The 24,843-nt window shown below is 44.7% G+C and overlaps 2 long non-coding RNA genes across 10 annotated transcripts; both read right to left on the bottom strand.

The window, feature by feature from the left end:
• Positions 1–942: 942 nt before the first annotated feature.
• LOC311327381 lies at positions 943–1,880 on the bottom strand. Its single transcript, XR_014631112.1, has 3 exons — positions 1,732–1,880; positions 1,308–1,440; positions 943–1,072 (listed from the first exon to the last, which is right to left on the bottom strand). It is a non-coding gene; the product is annotated as an uncharacterized lncRNA (long non-coding RNA).
• A 68-nt stretch (positions 1,881–1,948) lies between these two features.
• On the bottom strand, positions 1,949–9,699 carry LOC311327380. Of its 9 annotated transcripts, none has more exons than XR_014631103.1 (13): positions 9,618–9,699; positions 7,132–7,306; positions 6,850–6,935; positions 6,262–6,718; positions 5,798–5,899; positions 5,122–5,264; positions 4,870–5,013; positions 4,588–4,743; positions 4,043–4,199; positions 3,079–3,245; positions 2,830–2,963; positions 2,258–2,386; positions 1,949–2,057 (listed from the first exon to the last, which is right to left on the bottom strand). It is a non-coding gene; the product is annotated as an uncharacterized lncRNA (long non-coding RNA). The 9 variants fall into 9 exon arrangements; XR_014631108.1 differs by adding an exon at positions 3,583–3,831 and having other exon boundaries at positions 6,262–6,935; XR_014631109.1 differs by having other exon boundaries at positions 6,850–6,985.
• Between the last annotated feature and the right edge of the window lie 15,144 nt (positions 9,700–24,843).

Raw genomic sequence — 24,843 nt, forward strand, 5'->3', positions numbered from 1 at the left:
TGTTTAAAATAGCTAGCAAGCCAATTTGTCACTTGTGTCAATAATCAGACAATATAAAATATTCGACTTTTCTAATTAATTTCAATAAAAAAATACGCCTATTTGACGTTATTAGTTGAACATTTCGAGTGTAACTCGCTAGCTAGCGTTAGCCAACACCAACTCACCATGACACCGGAATGTGACGAATGAACCCGTCTACCTAGCGTGTACCTTGAGCTTGCGCGAGGGCAAAAAAAACACAAGTCTGATTATTGATGCATGAAAACTAATTTCTTATTTGCTTTACATATAATGAATGCATTTGGATATATAACGATATATACATAAGTACATATATGAATACATTGGCATTTGTTTTTATTCATGAACAGTTCTAATTAATTTTATATGCTTTATTGACATGAATGTCAGGTGAACAATATTGCCAAAGCATCAAGGATAATACAATTCAATAATGACAAGAAAACAATTTAACAGATCAATAGGTCTTAAAATAGGTCAAATCAATGTGTGACTTTTCAATCATTCCCAACTACAGTGTATGAGCTCTGAAGCTCCACAAACATATTCACATTGTCACTCAAGTTATTCGGAGTACAAACACACAAGAGGCTTAAACTGGATGTGAGCTGCTACAGGGAGCCAGTGTAGGGAATGAAGTGAAGTTGTGTGGGACAAGCATCAGCTTTCTGGACAAGCTCCAGGGGTCTGATGGCCGACACCGGGGCCTCAGCAAGGAGGGAGTAGTAGTAGTTCAGGCGGGAGACGACAGGAGCCTGGATGATCACCTGCAGCGTTTCTTCAGTGAGAAAGGGGGGCATCCTGATGTTGTAGAGCAGGAATCTGCAGTCAACTTGAATGAAACTCCTGGGCTATGTTATATAACAACATTACGCACAGATAGACAGTTTGACATGACATGAAATAAAACCACTGACGTAGCGCAAATAAAACATTTTATTTCATCCATTAAGTATGTTTAAAAGGTGATGCTATAGAAGGTTGTCTCTTTCCAGCACTGTACAGCCGGTGTGCCCGCAGACCTGCCCAGACTGGTGCTGTAGTGGTCCTGAAACACAGAAGACCCTGTGAAGAGGCTGTTAGCTGGGACAGAACTCACAATTACACGAGAAGTACAATCTGTGATTCATAGTAGACTGTTTACAGGCAGCTGTGACTGTGAGACATGATTCCAGTGCTTGGTAATTCATTTACAGGGATATACTGACAAAGACCGTGTACAGGTGTATAGTGATAAATGGGGCTACAGGGCATGGTGTAAGAAAGGAGGTGTGTGTGTGTACTGTATTTTAAGTCCAGGGCCATCCGGTTATTCTTCAGCACAGCCAGAGGAGGTGGTACCAATGTCTGGGCTCCCATCGTACGGTAAATACAGGGGACTGGTTCTCTGCTGCTCACTCCATCTCTACTCCATCTCTGCTACCAGAAAGACAAAGACTCACAGAGAGTTTGTTTATTTTTTACAACAGGTGAGCTAGTGGGTGATGCCACTTACTGTGCTAGGGAGGGTAGGATGTTGCAGTCCCCACTACAATAATTATGTTTAGGATTGGAGGCCACAGTTAAGGTCCATCAGACAGATTATTGCAGATTTAGAGGGTGGAGTAATAGTGGGCCTTAAGGAGTTTGCAAGTGGCACCTATAATCAGATTGCTTACACCTTCAGTACCTGATTAGATAAAATGCCTTGACGTCGGGGTGACTCACCTTAGGCGATTGTTCAGGTGGTGAATCATGTGATGTCAGCTGGTCAAGGCCAGGGACAGAGCATGAGAGAGAGAGAAGGAGAAAGTGAAACAGAGAGAGGAGTTCTCTCTCTCCCATAGATGCCAGAGAGTGATAAATAAAGAGGCTAATCCAGGCATTCAAGATGCATTAGAAACACAGTTGTGTGGTGGTGTGTGGGATACTCACACAGTAGCAGGCTGTGATCTTGATCTGGATGTGTTCCTCCCTGGTTGACACACCTGCTTCAGGTACAGGAGCTTATGGAATGTCTCGTCAGCACTCTCGATGGAGGCGCTCACACTCACCTGAGAAGTGGGAGAGAGAAGAACAGAGGTACAATAATTCAGACGGGGGAGGAGAGGTGTTATCATAGCTAACATTTATATAAACTCCAACACAGGGATGAGTGGTGCTGGGAGAGAGAGAAAAGCACCTAATGAAACAGTCATAAGAGGCATGAGAGGGCAGGGACATTCCACAAACATCTCTGGCTTTTTAGACACACCTCATCTTCAGCGAAGACTTGGGTTTGAGGGCAGGAATGTACACTTCTTCATAGCCTTAGTTAGTGGAAGGATCTGTCTGGCAGCTGGCAGCTCTTGTCGGCAATGAAGTGACTCTCATAGGCAGAGGCCTGACAGAGCAAACCGTTAGTTCAGGCAGTAGTCCTCTCTCCTCTTCTAAACTCTGAGCTATAGGACAGACTCGAGATACAGAAGGAGGCTGAGAGTCACATGTTCGACCTCAAGGTCTGTCTCACCTCTCCCCATTTGCTGTCCTCGTCCACACAAACACACACTCTCTCTCTCTCCCTCTCACTGGCACAACAGCCAGGATCCTCCCTCTTAAGCACCTACTGCATTTTTAGTTTGCTATTCTTCACTTTGCTTTCAGCACTAGATTATGCTCCAAGTCTCTTGTATTAAAAAATGAGATGCACTTGTGAGTTCTGGCAATTAGTAGTACACTGACCTTTCCTATGTTAAATGTGATTATAGTAAGTCACTTTGGATAAAAGTGTCAGCTAAATGACTGTAATGTAGTTAAGAGTGCGTGTGTGTGTGTGCGTGGCGTTACCTGCATGCGGTTCATGGACTCTGAGCTGGTCCAGCTGGTTGGCAGAGCTGAGCGCCTCAAGGCGGATGTTGTCAGCTTCATCTTCTTCTCCTGAGCTCGCTGTATCACTGTCTCCGCTTCGTCAGTCCGACAGCCTGTGCAGACAGACACGCACAGTTCCAACTCATCAGGCAGATACACTATCAAACATGAATGAACCAATACAGGTCATCAGAACTCAAAAACATCATGATGAGGGGCAGTCCATACAGTGAGTTGGAGTGTGTGCTCCTTAGCATGTGGCTGGAGGGAGTGGATCTGTTGTGGGAGAGTTTGAGGGAGGAGGGCAGGGAGGAGTCAGTATTCTCCTCAATGTTGGAGTTGGAGGAGGCAGAATTGGGATACTTATTCTTGCTGAATAAGAAGGAGCTCTGCATCTGTGGAAGACAAATACATACAGGATGTGTAAGGAGGAATACGCTCCCAAAATGAAACCGCAGAGTAAGAGGCATGGGAAGCGAGGGAGAGTGGAGGAGAAGATCTATGAAAAATTGCAAGTGAGAGCTAGTCAGTCACTAAGAGAGAAGAGAGCGAGGTGAAGAGAGAACACTAGGGAGACGGTGACTTGAGCATGTGCTCTAAACGCAAACGCTTAAGGATGTAGTGCGAGTATATAAAATTATTACTACTAAGTGATATAGAGGGTGTCAGTATGCATTCTTTCAGAGCGTTCTGGAGACTGCTATACATGCAGATGAGATGCTCATGACTTACTCGGACGGTTTGGCTCCACTGGGTCCTTTAGCATCAACTATCAGACGCTAAGGAAAATAATCTATTGTAATTAATAACAGTGGCTCCACTGCAGCCGTTGCGTTTGATGCCTGCGTCCGACATTAAGAGAATCTACTAGGTTCATTTCTTGATTTTTGATGGACGCTGACTGTTGACGCTGACGGACGCAGTGGAGCCAAGGGGTTAGAAGGCGTGTCTGGTGAAGCACAGCTGGCAAGGTCTGAACTCCTGTGTGAAGGAACAGACAAGGTCAGGCAGAGTCATGCAGGGTGTCGAGGGAAGACAGGTAGCAGCCAATCACCTTCTCAGACACAAAAACACATTATCTTGTCTTAGTGGAGCTGCTGTCATTAATTACAATGGATTCATTTCCTTAGCATCTGATGGTTGATGGTTGACACTGACGGATGCAGTGGAGCCAAGGGATTAGATTGCCTACCTGTTATTTTAAGAGTTGTTCACAGGCCTTTTTGGTCGATACAATATCGTACACAGACAGGTGCTGCTTCTGAAGAGTCCAGCTGCTCAAGGGCTGCACTGACTTCAAAATGGCATCACATTGTTCCTAATTACAATTCAGATGGTCTCTGGTTCTGCTGTAGGAGAAACAGATATGGGAAGAATATGCACACTGTATGTTATAACTGAGCCGACTCAGGTGTAGAGGAAAGGGTAAGCACCTGAGCAAGTAATCACACCAGTATTATTGATCTGATATAACATGTTGTTCAGCTAAAAGCAATCGGAGGCATTATCATCACATAGCTATTTGCTACGCTCTGAATCAACAAACGGCATGGCACAGCCCAACTAGCACTCTCAGACACTCGTAACCAAATCATTGATTCTAATTTGGTTTTGTCACATAGCTCATAACGCACGTGTCAGCGCTGTTGCTTGATGGGTGAGTTGTGTACATGCTATTGCTATAATAAATAATCCTGGGGGGGGGGGGGGGGGGGGGCATGTGGTTATGTTACATACCTACTAGATATTCTATATACACTAGATGTTCTAGATAGTCCATTGCCTGGGTGGCTGGGGTCTTTCAAGATCCTGTTGGCCTTGGTCTTGTATCTTAAATGGTTGATGTAGATGTCCTCAAGGTATGTTCCCCCCAAAGGTACGTTCAGCTGATCTCTGTAGATAGATAGATAGATAGATAGATACAGGTGAGGTTAACGCTGTGCTGGGACAGTCCAGGGCTGAGTTTCCCCAGAGGCATCCAAGCGCTACGTTCATCGTAAGCTACGGCGTTCTTCTTACCGCTTAGTGCCTCTGGGAAACTCAGCCCAGGGCCAGAGGTGTGTGTGGTGCAGAGGTGAGGAAGAGATAGCGGCCCGGGACTGGGACTGGCTGCAGCCCTGACTCTCCAGCTTCAGACGGTCGTTCTGCCTTCAGCCTCTCCATCTGTCCCAGGGGGAACACAGCTGTTAGTCAACACCATAGCTCAGAAGACGTGTGTATGTGTGCGTGTGATCGTGTTACCTGTGTGTGCCTGTGTGTGTGTGGTGTTACCTCTGTGCGGTTCATGGACTCTGAGCTGGTCCAGCTGGTGGGCAGAGCTGAGCGCCTCAAGGCGGATGTTGTCTGCTTCATCTCAGTCTCCCCAAGCTCGCTGCATCACCGTGTCTGCTTCACCATCCAAACAGTCCGACAGCCTGTGCAGACAAGTTAGAACATACTCTGGGTGGATACACTTATCAAACATGAATACACAAAACACCAGTCTTTAGGACTCAACATCACGATGAGGGGCAGTCCGTCAAGTGAGTTGGAGTGTAAGCATGCAGAAGAGCAGAGCATCACAGCTACTAGTTAATAAACTCCAACACAGGAATCAGTGGTGCTGGGTGAGAAGCTACGGTGTGGTAAAATCACTTTACTGAGTCACATTGATTGTGATTAGGACCAGCAGACATTAACACACACTGGGTAGAGTGTGCAAAGGTGTATTAGCCGGGTATTCATCTTCATACAAGCTATTCAACTACTACTGAACTAAAAGATGCCATCAGTACCAAGAATGATATCTTGACTGCCGTTTGAGACAGCATTGTTACCGCACGTGATTTTAGCCTCATCATCTTGCCTTTGTTTTTTGTTTATTTTATATATTGTACAGCACTTTGGTGCAACTTCTGTTGATTTTAAACGTGCTTTATAAATAAAGCTGACCTTGACCATCACTCACCTCCACCTCAAACACTGGAATGAACACCAGGGTGTCTCTATCATTGACGGGCTGTTCGCCTAGCTTCACCGCGTAGTTCCGCAACAGGTATGCTTTTCCACTCTGAAAAGCAAGGAATACAAATGAAGAGGGAGTAGCGCCAACTACAATAGTTAACAAATATTAACCAGCTCTGTTAAGAGTAAAATATTGATTCCGTTTTTCTTTGAATAATATTAATCATTTGAATACGGATTCTGGTGGCCTGTCGGATGACAATAATTAGTGTGAGTACTACAAGTCAAGTATGATCACAAACACTTGTCATTTGTGAACCAGTGCCTACAAGAGTGACCTTAATGCTGAGCAAAACGATCAATACACTGTGGCTTTGAAATGGGTTAGACTATACACTATAATGCTGGTAAGATCATGTTAACTGAAGCTGAGGTGGGCGTCAGGTGGCGACATGCTGGTGTTCTTGCCTTCTGAGTCGATATTGATGGCGTCACCGTCTCTGGCCACCGAAAACACATTGTAGTCACCGCCTCTGGCCACTGAAAACACGTTGTCGTCCTGCGTAAGGATGGTTAGACTTGGCCCTTCCTCATCCATCACTAACCACATTCAGAGCCTGACCCTCTATGGCCGTGTGCTCCTACAGGAAGACAGTCAAGCGTTTGTGCATGCATGTCTGTGGATCAGCGTTAGAAGCGCCACAACTATAACTTGGGACGTGAACTAACCACCACCCGTCCGTCCAGTGAGATAGCCCAGCCTACCACTCATTTACCATAAGAATTTACCCCACGTTTGGTGAACATGGTGCTCAGCACTGCAGTGCAAGTATATGGTCCACTGCCCCCCTTAAGATACACCAAGTGAACCATGTCACCCAGGGCGATGGCGTAACTCCACAGGGAGATCACCCCTATTGGCATTCTGGAAATAAAAATAATTTGACAGTCAGACATTACACACCAATGTGACAAGTCAGAGCAACATACTGGTGAGAGAGAGTGTGTGTGTGTGTAATGTTTATGCTGTGAGAGGTTGGCGGTGTGTGAACTCACGTGAGAGCATGGGTGTAGTTGAAGCTGGGAGTGACCCCCAGGAACCCCAGAATTCCCTCCATCACCATGGCAGGGTCAGCGTGAAGCTGGGAGCCATCCACAATGTGCGATTGGACATACCACACAAATCACAACACTGGACTACTTATAATACTGAATATGATGCAAGGTACTAAAGGTGCCAGCATGGGGGTCCCAGCACAGACATGACACACGGAAACATTTAGCAATTTGTGGCAGGGCTGAGTAACTAACTGTAGTTCTAATAGAGACATGGCATACCTGGTTGGGTTGGTAGTGGCGAAGCCAGCACTCCAGGTGAATGACTGACCCAGGTCTAAGGCAGCATTTCTACAGCATGAGTAGGTCTCGTGGGGAGGTCGGCCCTGCCGCCAAAACCCGTTTAAACGTGTGGTTGATGGCCGACGACCATAGGGTCCTGGTGAGCTTGCCGGTGCTACAGTGGGCACACAAAAGGTTAAAGGTGACACTCAAGTCAAGAGTTATTACACGCTGGGTTTTGCGACTTTCCCTTAATTCAGCAAAGCATCTTCCACACCCAGTCAGCCCCCTGCTGTAGCCTGTATATCGATGACAGACTGACACAGACAGACAAGATTTCCTCTCTGGCCCTCTCCCCTCTACACACATTCCCCCTCTTCAATGTGAGCCTATATGAACCTACCAAGTGAGATGTAATGGACTTGCATTACACAAGGATTCAGAAAGAGAGTCATGAGCCAAATCCGAATCAAAAGAGTCATTTGATGAGTCATTTGATGAGCTGAGTTATTGTGTGAGCTGACTAGCAACAGACTGAATTGAATCGTCCAATCACCTACCAATGAAAATGTGAACACAGGGAAACCATCCAATCACCTTGGACAGACATTAATAAAATAATGTTTTAAGGGATTGAGTCAGTCTGAAGAACCTCCTGGAGAAAGTAAGTAACTTGGGTTATAGCAGAGAGTTACCACTCTTTGTTAGCTAGCTATAATTTATAATAATTGGAATTTGACCAACAAAACTTGAGTAAATTATAAAGTTATGTATTTCACAAGTGCCATATGAATCACTTTAACAATTAATTTTCTTAACATTGACTGACTAGCTAGCTCACAGACGCCAACATAGCTAAAGCTCGCCAACAAACTGATGTTGAGTGAGACAACGTTAGCTAGATTAGTGTTACATTATCCACATTAGAGTTACAGCATTAAGTACATGGTTAAAATCCATGTTAAGGTTATTTCTAGCAAAAAATAGTCGTATTTTTGATGAATATAGCTAACGTTTAAGGAGACATAAAAGGCTCGAGAGATTTCATATTTCCCGGGCAAAGCACATCAGTCCTATAGACATACGAATGATTGGTACAGTACTCGTCAGTACTCATCTTTGTTAGCTAGCTATAATTTATCATATTATAATTGTAATTTGATTACAAAACCTAAGTAAATTAAATGTTATGTATTTCACAAGTACCATATGATTCGCTTTAACAGCGAGTTGAGAAACATTGACTGACTAACTAGCTCAGAGCTAGAGCTCGCTCGAGACATTAAATGCTCGAGACATTTCATATTTCCCGGGCATAGCACATCAGTCCCACAGACGATACACATACGAATGGTCTCCATCTATAGCTTAGACAGGGGTTTGCTCAACTAAAGTTGAATAAATAGCAAACATGTAAGCACAGTAACACTTGTCCACTATTCTTACGGTGTCCCATCGACCGCCTCACAATCTCGGCGGCCATATAGATACGCGCGCTATTGATGATTGATAAATGGTGATTCCTCTCCCTGTCATCAGAACCCTTCAAACAAGAACCAGGAGTGTTAGGGGAGGTCTTTGACATGCTGAACCTCAAGGTAACTACTGCTGAATACCAAACTGTTCATTTTGATAGCCTATGTTTAAAAAGTGCAATGCAGTAAGGTAATTAAACAAACATCACAATTTCTCAATCATGTTACCTACAGTCGTGGATCTACTTACTGCCACTGATTGAACACATACAGTGCCTGTTATGTCTCACATCTGTCCTGTTTACTACTGCTTTATAATTACATCCTTCACTGGATCAATATTGAATATGAGTCTGAGGTTTGTTTGTCTGATTACATCAGGCCCAGTGCAGAGGACATCAACTGGGCTTTGTGTCAGACAAAAAACATTACTGCCACCAGCATTGAGGGTTAATCAAAGTCATTGACCACATTGTTTCCTCAGAAGACAGACATCTGGTGACTGATAACATACTCTTCACGAATGCACAGATGCTATACACAAGACTAGTTGGATATAATAGTATAGTATTTTGTACTATATCTTCACTCTGTTGTATAGAATTGCATGGCTATGCCCATAACTTTAAGACCTGTTTGAAAGAACAGGTGTAGGTCTTTAATTACCTCATATTGATACATGTACTTCATTCTAAAGGCCATAGATGGCAAAGTCTATTGGCTGATGGTAGGTGGTATGTTGGCACCCGGTGTTCGGGTTGAGTTTCATGATGTTTATCCTCATTATAGCAGGGCAACACAATCATCTCAGCCCTGCCCAGTGCCTTGCACAGAGATACAGTAGATTTACGCAACTACTACTACCAGAACACACACACCTTAAAGATTTGCTTTGATACACTAGTTTGAGTTAAAAGGCTTCACAAGAGCTAAATACTGTTTTTCTCTGATCTTAAAGCCATTCCCCCAACACACAGAACTGAATCAAGAAGCGATATTGTTGCAAGTGACCTCTTGTGTTCTGGTCCTAGATGAGTCCACCAACATCCCCATGACCTGGAACCTCCCGGCCTCCAGGACCAGGGGACGGCACTCCTTACAGTCCAGGACCAGCGAGCCTGAAATGGAATATATATTTTTTATAGTATAAAAGATATAAAAAATCTGAAAGAACGTGTACATGACATCCGTCACATAACATGTGTGGGCATTTGTAAAGCATAGAACATGCAATTCACTTACTGTGGCCGTGCACTACTAGTACATATATTAAACAACGGGTCTGAGATGGGCTTAAAGGTGAACATGCTGATACTTAAATGGTTTTAAGTAGCTCAAAGTATGAAGGAGTTGACTGCTAAAAACGTACGGAAGATGACATCAAGGAAGACATTCAACATCAGTATACAGCCTTGTTGATACACAACAAGCAGCATTCATTTAACAATGCTATTTAATGTAAGGGAGGAGGATGGCATATCTGCACATTTATAGTCCTTACCTCTCCATGGTCAATGTCCATAGACTCCAAGTCAACGTCTATGCAACTCTGTTTCAGGTCAATCTCTGATGAGAAGGCGAGAGAGGGAGAGCAAAAGAAGTGGCATAAGAGATCTGTGTTAAAGCTAACAACTGAAAGAGGTATTGGAAGGTTGTAGAGAAGAGTGTGCGCTCTCACCTCACTCCTAAGTGTGTAAGTGATTGGAGGAGGGAACAAGACAGAAATAATAGAGCTGAAAATAGCTGTGTTGAGACAACTGAACCCTCAAGGGAGAGTGAAGCATGTGAAAAAAGAGCAAGACAAACAGTACTGACCTGCATTTTGACAGTGTTCTGATGGTTACATGCGCCAGAGTGGCATTCATGACGGTGGCGGACGCTGTCATTGTGTGATCTGTATAATCCAACAGCTTCTCCACTAAAGCGTACTGGAAGGAGAGCCGCTACTAAACCACAAACATGGGACATAAAAGGTCATCATTATAAACGTTATCTTTATTTAATTTTACGCTGGCCTAAGACCCAGTGGGTGCTTTGACTTGTTCACTGGTAGATGCAAGCATGCCCAATATGGTGTGGTAAATACAGTCTTATTCAGTACGAGTGTGTAGTAATCCTCACTTGGTCCTTGCAAGCTACCTGGTCTCCAGTGTGTATGTGTTCATCTAAGTTCACATCGTCCACTATGCTTTATAAGCATTCTACTGTAGAATGAAGATGAGTATGTTCAGTCTGTGTAGTGACGAGGCAGTGTTTTCAAAACATCACAGCCAACACCCCTGATATTGTTGTTGTCAGTGAAAATCGAGTTCATTCTGGAGGTCGGCCGTACCTTCAATTACAGCTTAAAGGAAGCTTTCTAACCAAGGTGCTAAAATACCAACATATAGACGAGAGCAGACCATATCACATCTAGGCTACATGTGTAGACTTAGACCCCGTTTACACCTTGCATTAAAATGCGTCTTGTATCGAGATTGTATCTAGATAATGATTTAGCCTGATTACATTTACACCTGGCATTAATATGCGTTTCGAGTATCTTCAACCCGATCCGTTCGAGATCCCACATGCACCCAACTGTGAAAACTGTCTTTAGACAACTCAGGGTCTGAGATGTTGGGACGGTGGCGTGGATAGTGGCGTGGTGGCGAGACTCCGCCCCCTCAGGTCAGAGGTTGTGGGGGGCAGGTCAGTGATTGCCAGGCCATCCCCATGCACCCCTCATTGGAGACCGTGTGTCTATAGCCCACCCCGGGCTGAGCAGTAGCTGTGGAGCTGTTGACCTTTACGAGAGCATGCTTGTGTCCCTAAATTCCAACTTAAGCTGCTCTAAATTCACTTCAATGTAAAGGCATGCCGGCTTGGCGAGCTGAGGAGTGGGAGATATGTGCAAGTAAACATTTCTTATTAAAGATAATGGGTCACTTTCTGAACAACTCACACTCCTCATCGTCATCATCATCTTCCTCTTTCGACTCCTCCTTGGCTTTGACCGTTCCTGTCTTCTTGTAGCTGAAGTGTGTCCCTCTCTTGTTCTGCATCTGTAAAGCACAACAGTTGCAGATTAAGTCAAACACAGAGGCTCCACAGTCAGTGGGACATAGGAGTAGCTATAATGGGCCATTTATTTATCCTCCATCAGCAGGCATCTGATCAAAGTGACACATTCAGTATTGTCCCTCCGACATTAAACAGCTAGCTAGTTAGCTTGCATGATACGTTCATTATTCAGTTAGCCTGCCTCTTGTGCAACGTTCACTTAGTTGCTAGCTAGCTACCGTTGGCTAACTTAGCCAGCTAGCAATTAAGTTCGCAAGGCAGTTTCAGCAGCTAATAACTAGCTAGCTAACTATCGAGAACGGGCATAATCGCTAAGCTGCCTTTGCTAGCTTCTGAGGACTGACCCAGGCTCAAGCTAGCCAGCTACTAGATATTCGATTGAACTTTTGGCTGTAGCTAGAGATCTAGATAGATCACTAGCTGACGTTGCTGTGTTCCCTCACACACACACAGTCCTTCTTCAACAGGGGATAGGTAACGTTAGCTTACCCCATCGCAAGGCAGAATGTAGAGCGTTATATCCATGGTTTCAACTTCGAACTGGATGTAAACAAAAGCGGCGTGCTGCTGTCATGTGTGAGAGATGTCGCCAGAAACTCCAGCAACAATAGCCACAAGCGACTCGGCCAGCCCACGACTTGATGACTTATTTCTTCTCCTCTCAGTTTTTTGGCGGATCGCAAAACAACATAAGACGCATACCGCCACCTACATGCCGGAATGTGCAGCATCAGTTTGCCTGTCCACCGTGTCCCCAAATCCCAACTGACACAGCTATTCATTGACTTCAATGCAAAAGCATGCCGGCTTCAGACAGCTCTCTCTCAAAAAGTATAAAGGCTGCAGCTTAGCTATTGACACCGTGGGAATCCTGAGAACTTGGTGAACATTTCTATGTATAATTGTCCGTGTAGCTTAAAAACTGTAGGCATGGCGACGAGTTAGAAAAAGTGTAAAAATGCAAAACTAGCAGCTCAAAAGTTAGAGGGTTGGCCCATACGTTTCAATGGAGAGCGCAGTTGCCGAACAAATCGTCATAGAGCCAAAACTATAAGTCACACGGCTTAGAGACTTACATTGTACGAATCAGCACAGTTGTGTGAACATTTTAATGTATAATATGTGTAAGAGCTGTTAAAACTGTAGGAGCGACAGCAGTTTACAAAACGTGTAGATATTTTCAAAAAACAGGCTACCACACTCTAGAAACTGAACATTCCACACATGCGCTTCAATGTTAAAAAAGGTCCAAAACAAACTTAAATTACATAAAAACTATAAGGAATTTTAAAAATCTGTTGAATGCGTTAAATGTGCTAAAGGTCCTGAACATTTTAAACTTTGAAGGAGGTTTCTAGCACAAAAAATGAAGGAGAAGATAGGTTTCAAAGTTTCAGAGAATTTCAAGGTCCAGCCATAGACTTCCATTGTAAAAAAAATATTGAAAAAGCTGAATATTTTAAAAAGTATAAAAGATATTAAAAATCTGAAGATATCCCACAAAGACCTTAAAGAGCTGAACATTTTGATAGTTGAATGGTTTCTGTAGCTCAAAGTATGAAGGAGTTGAAGGCTGAAGAAGGTTTCAAAACTCCCCCATTGACTTCCATTCAAAATAAATGTTGAAAAAGCTGAATATTTTAAAAAGTATAAAAGGTATTAAAAATCTGAAAGAGGTCCCATCGTGTCCTTAACAAGCTGAACATTTTGATAGTTGAATGGTTTCTGTAGCTCAAAGTATGAAGGAGCTACAGCGAGCCAAAATACGTACGGAAGAATAATAATAAAGAACTGGATAACAATAGTGTGAATGCTCTAAAGCATTCACACTAACTAGAAAATTGCATTTCCTGCAGAAAATGCGTGTGAATGCTGAGCAGCTGAACGGAATAGCAAAAGCATTGCTGAAAATGCATGAATGTGAAAAATCTGAAATGTCAAATGCATCACACCTGAATGGTTGAAAATCCTGGAAGCTGAAAAGCCTGGAAGCTGAAAAACCTTGGAGCTTAGCTGAACTGTGAAACTGGCAGAATTGGAAGCTGAAGTGCATTACATAAAGAAGCTAAGAACTTAAATACATTGCTACAAAAGCTGGAAGATAAACTGTTACACTGTAATGATGGAATGTATTGCTAAAAAGATTGCAAGCTGAAAAACCTGGAAGCTTAGCTGAAATATGAAACTGGGAGAATTGGAAGCTGAACTGCATTGCCTAAAGAAGCTAAAAACTTAAATACTTTTAAACTGTTCAACCTGAGTAGTTTAAGCATTGAAATGAGCCTTTAGCTTGAAAGATGAACAATAGAGTAATACTGTCAAAGCTGAAAGATGGAATAAATGATGGAACGGATAGCTTAAAAGGTTGGAAGCCTGTCAGGGACAGTACAGTGACCTCTGGGCAATCTCTATGCACCCAACGGTGAAGACCATGTGTCTCTAGTCCACGTGGGCTGAGTTCTGTGGTCTATGGCGTGAATAGTGGCATGGTGGAAAGGCTCCGCCCCCTTGGTCACCGTTGGTCAGGGCCAGTGCATTGACCTCCGGGCAATCTCCTTGGTGAAGACCGTGTGTCTCTAGCTCACTCGGGCTGAGTTGTGGGGTCTGTGGTGTACAGTAGATAGTGGCGTGGTGGCGAGACTCCGCCTCCTTGGGTCACAACCTGTCGGGGACAGTACACTGACCTCTTGGCAAGCACCCACCCGTGAAGACCATGTGTCTCTAACCCACTCATGGTCTGAGTTGTGGTGTCTGTGGCGTGATCAGTGGCTTGGTGTCAAGACTCTGCCCCCTTGGGTCAGAGCTGGTCGTGGACAGTGTAGGCCATGCCAGGCTACCCACCTGCCTTCACCAGTGGAGACCATGTGTCTCTAGCCACCTCAGAGGTTGTGCAGTGAGGATCGTGGCGTGGTGTGATTGCGAGACTCCGCCCCCTCCAGTCAGAGCAGGTCGGGGGCAGTACACTGACATCCGGGCAATTTCCATGCACCCACCAGTGAAGACCATGTGTCTGAAGCTCACTCATGGGCTGAGATGTGGCGACAGTGGTGTGGATAATGGCGTGGTGGTGAGACTCCGCCTCCTTGGGTAACAACCCAGCCGGGACAGTGCAGTGACTTCTTGGCAATCTCCATGCACCCACCCGTGAAGATCATGTGTCTCTAGCCCACTCAGGCTGGGTTGTGGTGTCCGTGGCGTGGTGGCGAGACTCCGCCCCTTCGAGTCAGAGCCAGTCGTGGACACTGTAGGCCGTGCCGGGCTACCCACCTGCCTTCACCAGTGAAGACTGTGTGTCTCTAGCCACCTCAGAGGCTGTGTTGTGAGGTCCGTGGCGTGGATAGTGGCGTGATGGTGAGACTCCGCCCCCTCCTGTCAGGGCAGGTCGGGGGCAGTGCACTGACATCCGGGCCATCTCCATGCACCCACCAGTGATGACCGTGTGTCTGTAGCTCACTCAGGGTCTTAGTTGTGATGTCTGTGGCGTGGATAGAGGCGTGGTGCCGAGACTCCGCCCCCTTGGGTCAGAGCCGGTTATGGACAGTATAGGCCTCACCGGGCTACCCACCTGCCTTCACCAGTTAAGACCGTGTGTCTCTAGCCACCTCAGAGGCTGTGTTGTGAGGTCGGTGGCGTGGATAGTGGCGTGATAGCGAGACTCCGCCCCCTCCGGTCAGAGCAGGTTGGGGGCAGTGCACTGACATCCGGGCAATCATCATGCACCCAACAGTGAAGACTGTGTGTCTGTAGCTCACTCAGTGGCTTAGAGGTGGGGTCTGTGGTGTGGTGGCGAGACTCCCCCCCCTTGGGTCATAGCCGGTCTTGGACAGTCTACTGCTCCCCGGGCCACATACATGCACCCAACTGTGAAAACTGCATCTTAAGCCAACTCAGGGTCTGAGATGTGGGGACGGTGGCGTGGATAGTGGCGTGGTGGCGAGACTCCACCCCCTCAGGTCAGAGGTTGTGGGGGGCAGGTCAGTGATTGCCAGGCCATCCCCATGCACCCCTCATTGGAGACCATGTGTCTATAGCCCACTCTGGGGTGGAGCAGTAGCTGTAGAGGTGTTGTATGGAAGTCGAGGTTAGAAGAAGTAGCAGTGAAAAGCAGTAGGTGTTTGTTATAAGTACTGCTAGTACTACACTCAAAAATAGATTAGACCACTCATCATAACTCATAGTTTTATTGAGTTCAATAGCTGAAAGAGGAGAAAAGATATTATAAGTTTGCAGCCTGAAAAAGAGTGTCATTCTAAATATTTCTTTGGATATAAGGAAGGAAGGAAGGAAAGAAGGAAGGAAATAAGGAAGTTGGATGGATGGAAGAAAGGAAGGATGGAAGGAAGGAAGGAAGGAAGGAAAGAAGGAAGGATGGATGGAAGAAAGGAAGGAAGGAAGGAAGGAAGGAAGGAAGGAAGGAAGGAAGGAAGGAAGGAAGGAAGGAAGGATGGAAGGAATGAATATGAATGCTACCACAGTAGTCATAAAAGGGTGCCTGTACAGAGAGCCTGCGCGTGTCCCCAAATTCAAATCTTAACTGACACTGAGCTTCCTCTCATTCACTTCAATGGAAAGGCATGCCGGCTTCAGACAGCTCTCTCTCAAAAAGTATAAAGGCTGCAGCTTAGCTATTGACACCGTGGGAATCCTGAGAACTTGCTGAACATTTCTATGTATAATTGTCCGTGTAGGTTAAAAACTGTAGGCATGGCGACGAGTTAGAAAAAGTGTAAAAATGCAAAATGAGCAGCTCAAAAGTCAGAGTGTGGGCCAATACGTTCCAATGAAGAGCGCAGTTGCCGAACGAAACGTCATAGAGCGAAAACTATAAGTCACACGGCTTAGAGACTTAGATTGTACGAATCAGCACAGTTGTGTGAACGTTTTAATGTAGAATATGTGTATGAGCTGTTAAAACTGTAGGAGCGACAGCAGTTTACAAAACGTGTAGATGTTTTCAAAATATGAGCTGCTACACTCTAGAAACTGAACATTCCACACATCCACTTCAATGTTAAAAAGGGTCCAAAACAAACTTAAATTACATAAAAACTATAAGGAATTTTAAAAATCTGTTGAATGCGTTAAATGTGCTAAAGGTCCTGAACATTTTAAACTTTGAAGGAGGTTGCTAGCACAAAAAATGAAGGAGGAGATAGGTTTCAAAGCTGACAAGGGGTTTCAGGGTCTGCCATAGACTTCCATTGTAATTTTTTTTTTAGAAAAGCTGAATATTTTGAAAAGTATAAAAGATATTAAAAATCTGAAATATATGCCATAAAGACCTTAACAAGCTGAACATTTTGATAGTTGAATGGTTTCTGTAGCTCAAAGTATGAAGGAGTTGAAGGCTGAAGAAGTTTTCAAAACTCCCCCATTGACTTCCATTCAAAAAAAAAGTTGAAAAAGCTGAATATTTTAAAAAGTATAAAAGGTATTAAAAATCTGAAAGAGGTCCCATCGTGTCCTTAACAAGCTGAACAATTTGAAAGTTGAATGGTTTCTGTAGCTCAAAGTATGAAGGAGCTGCAGACAGCCAAAATACGTACGGAAGAATAATAATAAAGAACTGGATAACAATAGTGTGAATGCTCTAAAGCATTCACACTAACTAGAAAATTGCATTTCCTGCAGAAAATGCGTGTGAATGCTGAGCAGCTGAACGGAATAGCACAAGCATTGCTGAAAATGCATGAATGTGAAAAATCTGAAATGTCAAATGCATCACACCTGAACGGCTGAAAATCCTGGAAGCTGAAAAGCCTGGAAGCTGAAAAACCTTGAAGCTTAGCTGAACTGTGAAACTGGCAGAATTGGAAGCTGAAGTGCATAACATAAAGAAGCTAAGAAATTAAATACATTGCTACAAAAGCTGGAAGATAAACTGTTAAACTGTAATGATGGAATGTATTGCTAAAAAGATTGGAAGCTGAAAAACCTGGAAGCTGAAATGTGAAACTGGCAGAATTGGAAGCTGAATTGTATTGCCTAAAGAAGCTAAAAACTTAAATACATTGCTACAAAAGCTGGAAGATAAACTGTAATACTGTCAAAGCTGGAACATGGAATAAATGATGGAATATATTGCTAAAAAGCTTGTAGGCTGGAAAACCTGGAAGCTTAGCTGAAAAAAGATCAGGACATTACAAATTTAATATTATTAATCAATTGCTTGGCGTGACTGCGTGGACTTTACAGAAGCAAAAGGATGGGTTTGCTACAGTAACGTTAGTGAAATGAAATTATAGCGAACGAGCAGACAACTAAACTATCACTAATACTAAAATTAAAAAAACTGTAGACCCACTAACGTGCAGTCGGACATTTAACTAGCTAATGACATCAAACTTCTTTCAGAACACATCTCACCTTCTGTACTTGACGGTCAGAAAAAAAAAACATAGCTAATACCCAAGGAATCACATTTTTGGGGACGCTTAGCCTACTTCTTCTTCGTTATCTTTTTCTTCTTCTGTGGTTCTTTTACGGCAGTTTGCCTTCTTCTTCGTTATCACAAACGGCTTACCTCAAAGCCAATCGGGACAGCGCCAGAAGCTCATAGACACCCACTTTGTGGCCAAAAATAGACAAGTGGATGCTATCTAATCACAGTTTGCATTGCAATGTCATTGAACAATGAAAATTGAATGTGAAGTGTTTGAATCTCTCAACTCTCTTAAGTTCAATGAATGTGATTTATCATTACTGGTGCTTCTTTCTCATTTTCCTGGTCTCCCTCTGCTGTTGACTTCATGTGATGTGTCACTGCGATGCTCTCAGCCACCAACAGTAGGAGCCTGGACACGATGGGACCTCTGGAGCACCTGGAGCTCCACGGCCTGTATGAAGTGTCTCTCCTCCTTTCATCTTCCCAGATGGTGTTTCTCTGGAGGTGGTACAGTCTTTGCTGAGCTCCTCTGCTTGGACCTACAGCATTTTCATCCTCCCACCCTCTACCCTCTCCTCTGCGCCCTGATGGAGCAACGGAACCCAGTCCCCTGGGTTTGGCCAGCTGACATCTCATGATCCGCGACCTGGCCAGTCACCTAAGGTGAGTCACACCGATATCAAGCCTTTTTATCTGGTCATGTACTGAAGGTGTAAACAATCTGATTATAGGTGCTACTTATACTTGTATTGCAAATCACATTATGATCAGTTAATATATGAGACTAAATGAATGATCAAGCACCTCTTATCTCTCTCAGACATAATACTGTAGAAGAGAACCTGAAGCTCACAGAAGGACCTCAACTGTATGGCCCCTGAACTTGAAATACAGGTGCGTGCACACACACACACACACACACACACACACACACACACACACACACACACACACAGAGAGAGTTTAACATGGCAATTTTTATTTATTTAATAAACAACAAAAACAATAACAATAACATTAACATTAACAAATGATTCTGCACCTTAAACCTGTTGCAGGACAACAATTTCCCCATCCTCTATCTGCACCTTAACAGGGTAGGGTGCCTCTGGCAGCTCCAGCCCCCCCACCACGCCCTCCCAGAGATCCCTCCTTATTTTCCTCATGCTGTCATCCAACAGGAGGATGGTCAGCATTTTTTCCTCTTCCTCATCTTCCATCACTCCAGCCACCTGGATGGTTTCTATGTTGCCCTCAGTGCTCTTCTGCACCTAGAAGAGGGCAATCAAACATAGGGCTCAGCGTACAGATTAAATTCATACTGTTTCATTTCAAGCACTTTTTCTCCATATTTATTTTTGTGTGCTATTTTCAAGGACAAATGAGCATATGTGACGGACTTCATTCTGCTCCGTTGTTTTTGTCACTAGTTCCTTTGACCCATGTCAAGGGTTTGTCCAGGGTGGGAACATGTGACATTGCGCTCGCAAGTCATATGTGCTAATAACTATACCAAGAGAGATATCTGACTCGGCAGGGTCGTTAGCATATCCTTTATAGTAGGGGAGTGAGTTTCACCAGCTGCTCGCTACCACCACCTCGGAGGACTACTCACTCCACGAGGGTTTACGAGGACTCACCTTTCACTCGGTTACACAGAAGCATTGGTTAGTCAAAGGTGTACAGTTAACTTCAGACTAAGATGTCCCTTGTGGACCAAGCTGATGGGTAATGTGAAATTTGTGCACATATCCCAAGACATTTTTGAAATCTCCATTTCACCACATTTACAATATAATAATTTACCTCAATTTCTGTCCAGGTTGTGCTCTGGGCCACATATCCATATGGCCCATTGCTCCCCTTCAGGTGGGACACCCTCACAATGGCGTTGAGGGGTGCCTCAAGGAGGATGGCCTCCCTCCAAAGGGAGACGACCACCCTTTCTCCGTCCTGAAAAAAGTTTTTTTTTTTTAAGTGTTGAGAAATTACTTAAGATTTTATGACAACATCACCAATGAGTAGGAAATTGGTCAAGGGTAAAAATAAAATCTAAAATATCTCAAACTCACCCTTTCACATGGTATTAATACATTTCAAAAAGGTTAAAAAATAAATGGCAAGATGCTTTGTTATTAAAAGAGTCAGATAAAATTGAAGTCAGATTTCTTTCTAAAAACATATATTTACCTTATGGAGAGTCAGCTTTCGTAGCGGGTATTCCTCCTGGCTCCCCCTGATTTTTAGAACCGAAGAGAGCTACAACAAACAGCAAGAAAATACATAAAGCATTAAGATTACATGTACTCAAGGCCTGTACTCAGCACACTGTTAAAACTATATAAAATGTATCTTTTTAGCATATACAGTACCATCTCCCTACACCTACAGGCCTATTACATATCTCAAATACATATGGAAATACTTCCAATTTAATAAAAAAAACGGCACTTTGGATCTTTTGGTTCTACTGAATTTTGCTGATAGGCACTGTGCGTCGCACATCGGGGGTCGCACGTCTCCAACCATTTGTTGATTGTCGTCTCACAGGCCCTCCAGCTCAGCTCAGAGTTCGTAACATACAGCCGCTCTATCCGTGAAGTTGTACACACATAGCAATGGGACCAGTTGGCCTGGCGCCCAGTGTACTTCACCCATTCGTACCAGCTGTTTGTCGTGGGAGCTCGTAGCTCTTCTCCAGGGAGGAGGAGGAGGCGGCGGTGGCCATCTCGTTCTCGAAGTCCAGAGCCACATAGCACAGCTTCTCCTTGATGTCACGCACGATCTCACGCTCAGCAGTTGTGACGAAAGAGTAGCCACGCTCAGTCAGGATCTTCATCAGGTAGTCAGTCAGGTCGCGACCGGCCAGATCCAGACGCATGATGGCGTGGGGCAGAGCATAACCCTCATAGATGGGAACGTTGTGGGTCACACCATCACCGGAGTCCAGCACAATACCAGTGGTACGACCAGAGGCGTACAGGGACAGTACAGCCTGGATGGCCACATACATAGCGGGGACGTCTGAGTCGGGGTCAGTTTTTTCTGGGGTCTGTGCGTTCCATTCACACCCGTCGTTATCTTGGTAGAAGGAGATGGAGACGGGGTGATCAGAGAGCTGTTTTGCGCGTGCTCTCGTTTGGGGGCCTTTATAGGTGCCTTGGTCTGACCGTCCCTGTCTTTGCTCAGCCTGGGGTCTGGGGTGGGTGTCGAGGGTGGCAGTGTCAGGGTCTCGGGCGGGTCTGGTGGCGTTGTCAGAGTCCCTGGCGGGTTCGTTGACATTGTCAGGGTCTCTGGAGCGTTTGTTGACATTGTCAGGGTCTCTGGCGCGTTTGTTGACGTTGTCAGGGTCTCTGGCGGGTTGGTTGGGCAGTTCGTCAGCCCCCGGCAGCAGTCTGATGGAGGATTTGGGGCCGACCTGACCGGAACTGTCTCGGTCTCGGCCCGATTCAGCAGCCACAGAAAGACCGCCATCAGATACAGTGCCTTCACAGGGAGGGGCGGAGTCATTTTTTGCTTGACTTTCAGGAGCCAGGCAGCAGTGATTGACATGGTACCAGGCCGGCGATCCCGCGACCTGGAGGGCATGGTCTGTGGATCGAACCACCGTATAGGGGCCTTCTCGTCTCGGGGTGTTCCACTTTCGCTTGAACACCTTGACGTAGACCTGGTCCCCCGGCTTGACCCTTGGCTCTGGCTCCGCCCTCTCGGCTCCCCTCTCCTCCTCTCTCCTTTTCTCCTGCAGAAAGATGACCTTGTGGATTTTAGACAATTGCTGAACATACTGTTTAAGGTCTTGTTCCAAAATGTCTAAGAGAGGACCCTTCTGCAGGAGCCGATGGGGAGGGGTTGGGAAAGCCCTGCCTGTCATCATTTCATGTGGGGTCAAATGGGTTATACGATTAGTTTGAGTTCTAGCCGCCATTAGGGCGAGTGGCAACGCGTCGACCCAATTTAATCCTGTTGTAGCACAAATCTTTTGTATTTTTGTTTTTAAAATCAAATTATAGTGTTCTGTTAAGCCCTGTCCTTTGGGATTGTAAAGACATCCCATTCTTTGTCGTATTCCCAATTTCTGGAACACCCCTCTGGCTACTTTGTCAATAAACGCCCGTCCGTTATCTGATCCAATTAGTGAGGGTATACCAAATCTAGGAATCACTTCTCTGCACAGGAATTTAATTACTATATCCGCAGTCTGCCTCCGGGCTGGAATTGCTTCCACCCAGCGGCTAAATTTGTCAGTTATGACTAACAGGTATCGTTTCCCATCTACTAGTTTTATCATGTCAGCATAATCCATCTCAAGGACTTTAAAAGGGCCCTGAGGAGTTGGCGCGAACCCAGCCGGTGTAGCTATGCCACGCCTCACATTGTTAGTTAAGCAGATAGCACACTGACTCAATAGAGCATCAATCTGTATTCTTAAGTTAGGAGCCCAAAAGCCCTCTTTTCTAATTTTTCTCTGGACTTCTTCTCGACTACAATGGTCTAGCCCATGGCTTTCCGATATTAGGAGGGAAAGGAAATTTGTGGAAGCGACTGCTAAACCCTCGTGATTTCTCCAAATTCCTTCTGCATCTCTGCAGGCTCCTCTCTGGGTCCACAATTCCTGCTCAGAGTACGCTGCAGCTGCCTGGAGTTCGGCCAAGTCCCTATCAGGAATAGAGGGTGTTAGATTAGGTGCAGTTATTAACACAGCTTGATTAGTTATTGCAGTGGCCGCTTTGGCGGCCTCATCAGCCGCGTTATTACCAACAGTTTCAAAAGAGTCGTCTTTGTTATGTGCTTTACATTTTACAATGGCAATCTGGCTAGGTAACATCATAGCTTTTATGAGAGCAATTACTTCAGTGTGATGTAATATAGGGGACCCATCGGTTTTCTTAAACCCTCTAGCTTTCCAAATTGATCCAAAAAGATGGCACACTCCCAAAGAATAAGCGCTATCTGTATAAATAGTGACTCTCTCCTTTTCTCCCAACATACATGCCCGTGTAAGCGCTATTAGTTCCGCCTTTTGGGCAGAGCAAGGTTGTTTACAGGCAGAAGATTCAAGTACTGTGAACTTGTCATTTTCCCACATTACAACCGCATACCCAGCGCGTAGCACCTCCCCCTCACGATAGCATGAGCCATCTACAAAGAGTATTTTGTCTGGTCTTTCTAACGGATTAGCTTGTAAATCGGTTCTTAGTTTTACAAATTGAGAAACCTGGAGTTCACAGTCATGGGGTTCCCCTTCCCATGGTAACGGAATGCTTTCCGCAGGATTATTCACCTGACACACACGGATGGTAACATCAGGATATTGCAACATATTATAATAGTTTTTTAACCGCGGGGCTGTTAACACAAACTTCCCTCTTTCTATTAAATTAGCAATCTTATGATGTGTGTGTATCTCAATATTGTATCCCATCGTAATTGCACTCGCTTTCTCATACATTAGGTAAACGGCTGCAAGCCCTTTATAACACGGGGGAAATCCCTGTTCGACAGAAGATAACATTACTGAATAATAAGCAATGGGTTGTTTAGGTTTTCCCACTCCCGAGCTCTGTGCAAGCACAGCTGTTGCGTGATCTGATCTGTTTGAGACAAATAAGTAAAATGGAAGCGTGTAATCAGGAAGGGCTAACGCCGGTGCCTGGCTCAGTTTCTGCTTGATTGTCTCGAATGCAAGTTCAGCTTCCGTTGTCCATTTTAGTGGCGCGCGGAGAAGAGTGGTGCCCGCTTCCTTGATCATTGTTCTTAAGGGAGTAACAATAGCAGTGAAGTCAGGGATCCAGTCTGCACTATAGCCTGCCATTCCTAAAAACGTCATCATATGTTTGACAGATTGGGGTTTTGGCGCCTTTAACACGGCCTCCACCTGAGAGGGAGAAATGCTTTTTGTTCCTTTTGCTAGTATTCTAGCCAAGTATTCGACCTGTGGGAGGCAGTACTGTAGTTTTTTCTGCGAGGCTTTGTGTCCCATCTGAGCCAATTCTCTCAACACCCTCACAGAGTCTTGATGGCATTGTTCCAAGGTTTCTGAACAAATCAGAATGTCATCCACATACATAATAATAGTACTGGTTACTTGATCTTTGACATTAGCCAGGCTCTCCTTTAATATTTGATTAAACAAATGGGGAGAATGCTTAAAACCTTGGGGGCAACGCTGATACGTTAATTAATCTTCCACCACATCATTAACTGCTCGAAGGTCATGTACCAAACGGTATCTCAAACGATCTGACTTTAATAGGGGACAGATGGGAGTATTTGCCGGTGACCTAGTTTCTTTTAACACCCCTGCAGCCAGTAAGCCGTCTATGGTTTTCTCAATCCATTTCTCTGCCTCCGGTTTTAGTGGATATTGTGCCAAACGAGGAGGCCTGCAACCCCTTTTTAATTTAATGTCTATCGGGGGAACATTTTTTATGAGGCCTACATCCGTATCGTGTTTTGACCACAGCTGGTCAGGCACCTGTTTCAACATTTCAAGTTTCAGGGCCTCTGAGTCCAGAGCACAGTTTGGTTGCATTGTAGCGGAGTCCAGTTTAATCACTTGAGGCTTGGCATCGACATTTAATGACACCATAATTTTGATGAAATTCTTGTCTTTGCTGTGCCATATCAGAGGATTGATGGTTGGCTCCCAGATAGCCGTTTGGGCTTCTTTGGTCATATATCCAACGTCTTTTGACTCATAGTCCCGGCCTATCATTAATGTGATGTGGGGGGCAGAATGTGGAACAAGAAATTGTTTAGTTAAAAAGTCACTGTTTTCCACCTTCAAGG

Source organism: Borostomias antarcticus (assembly GCF_949987555.1).
Source record: "Borostomias antarcticus genome assembly, chromosome: 32".
In the NCBI taxonomy this organism is placed as follows: domain Eukaryota; kingdom Metazoa; phylum Chordata; class Actinopteri; order Stomiiformes; family Stomiidae; genus Borostomias; species Borostomias antarcticus.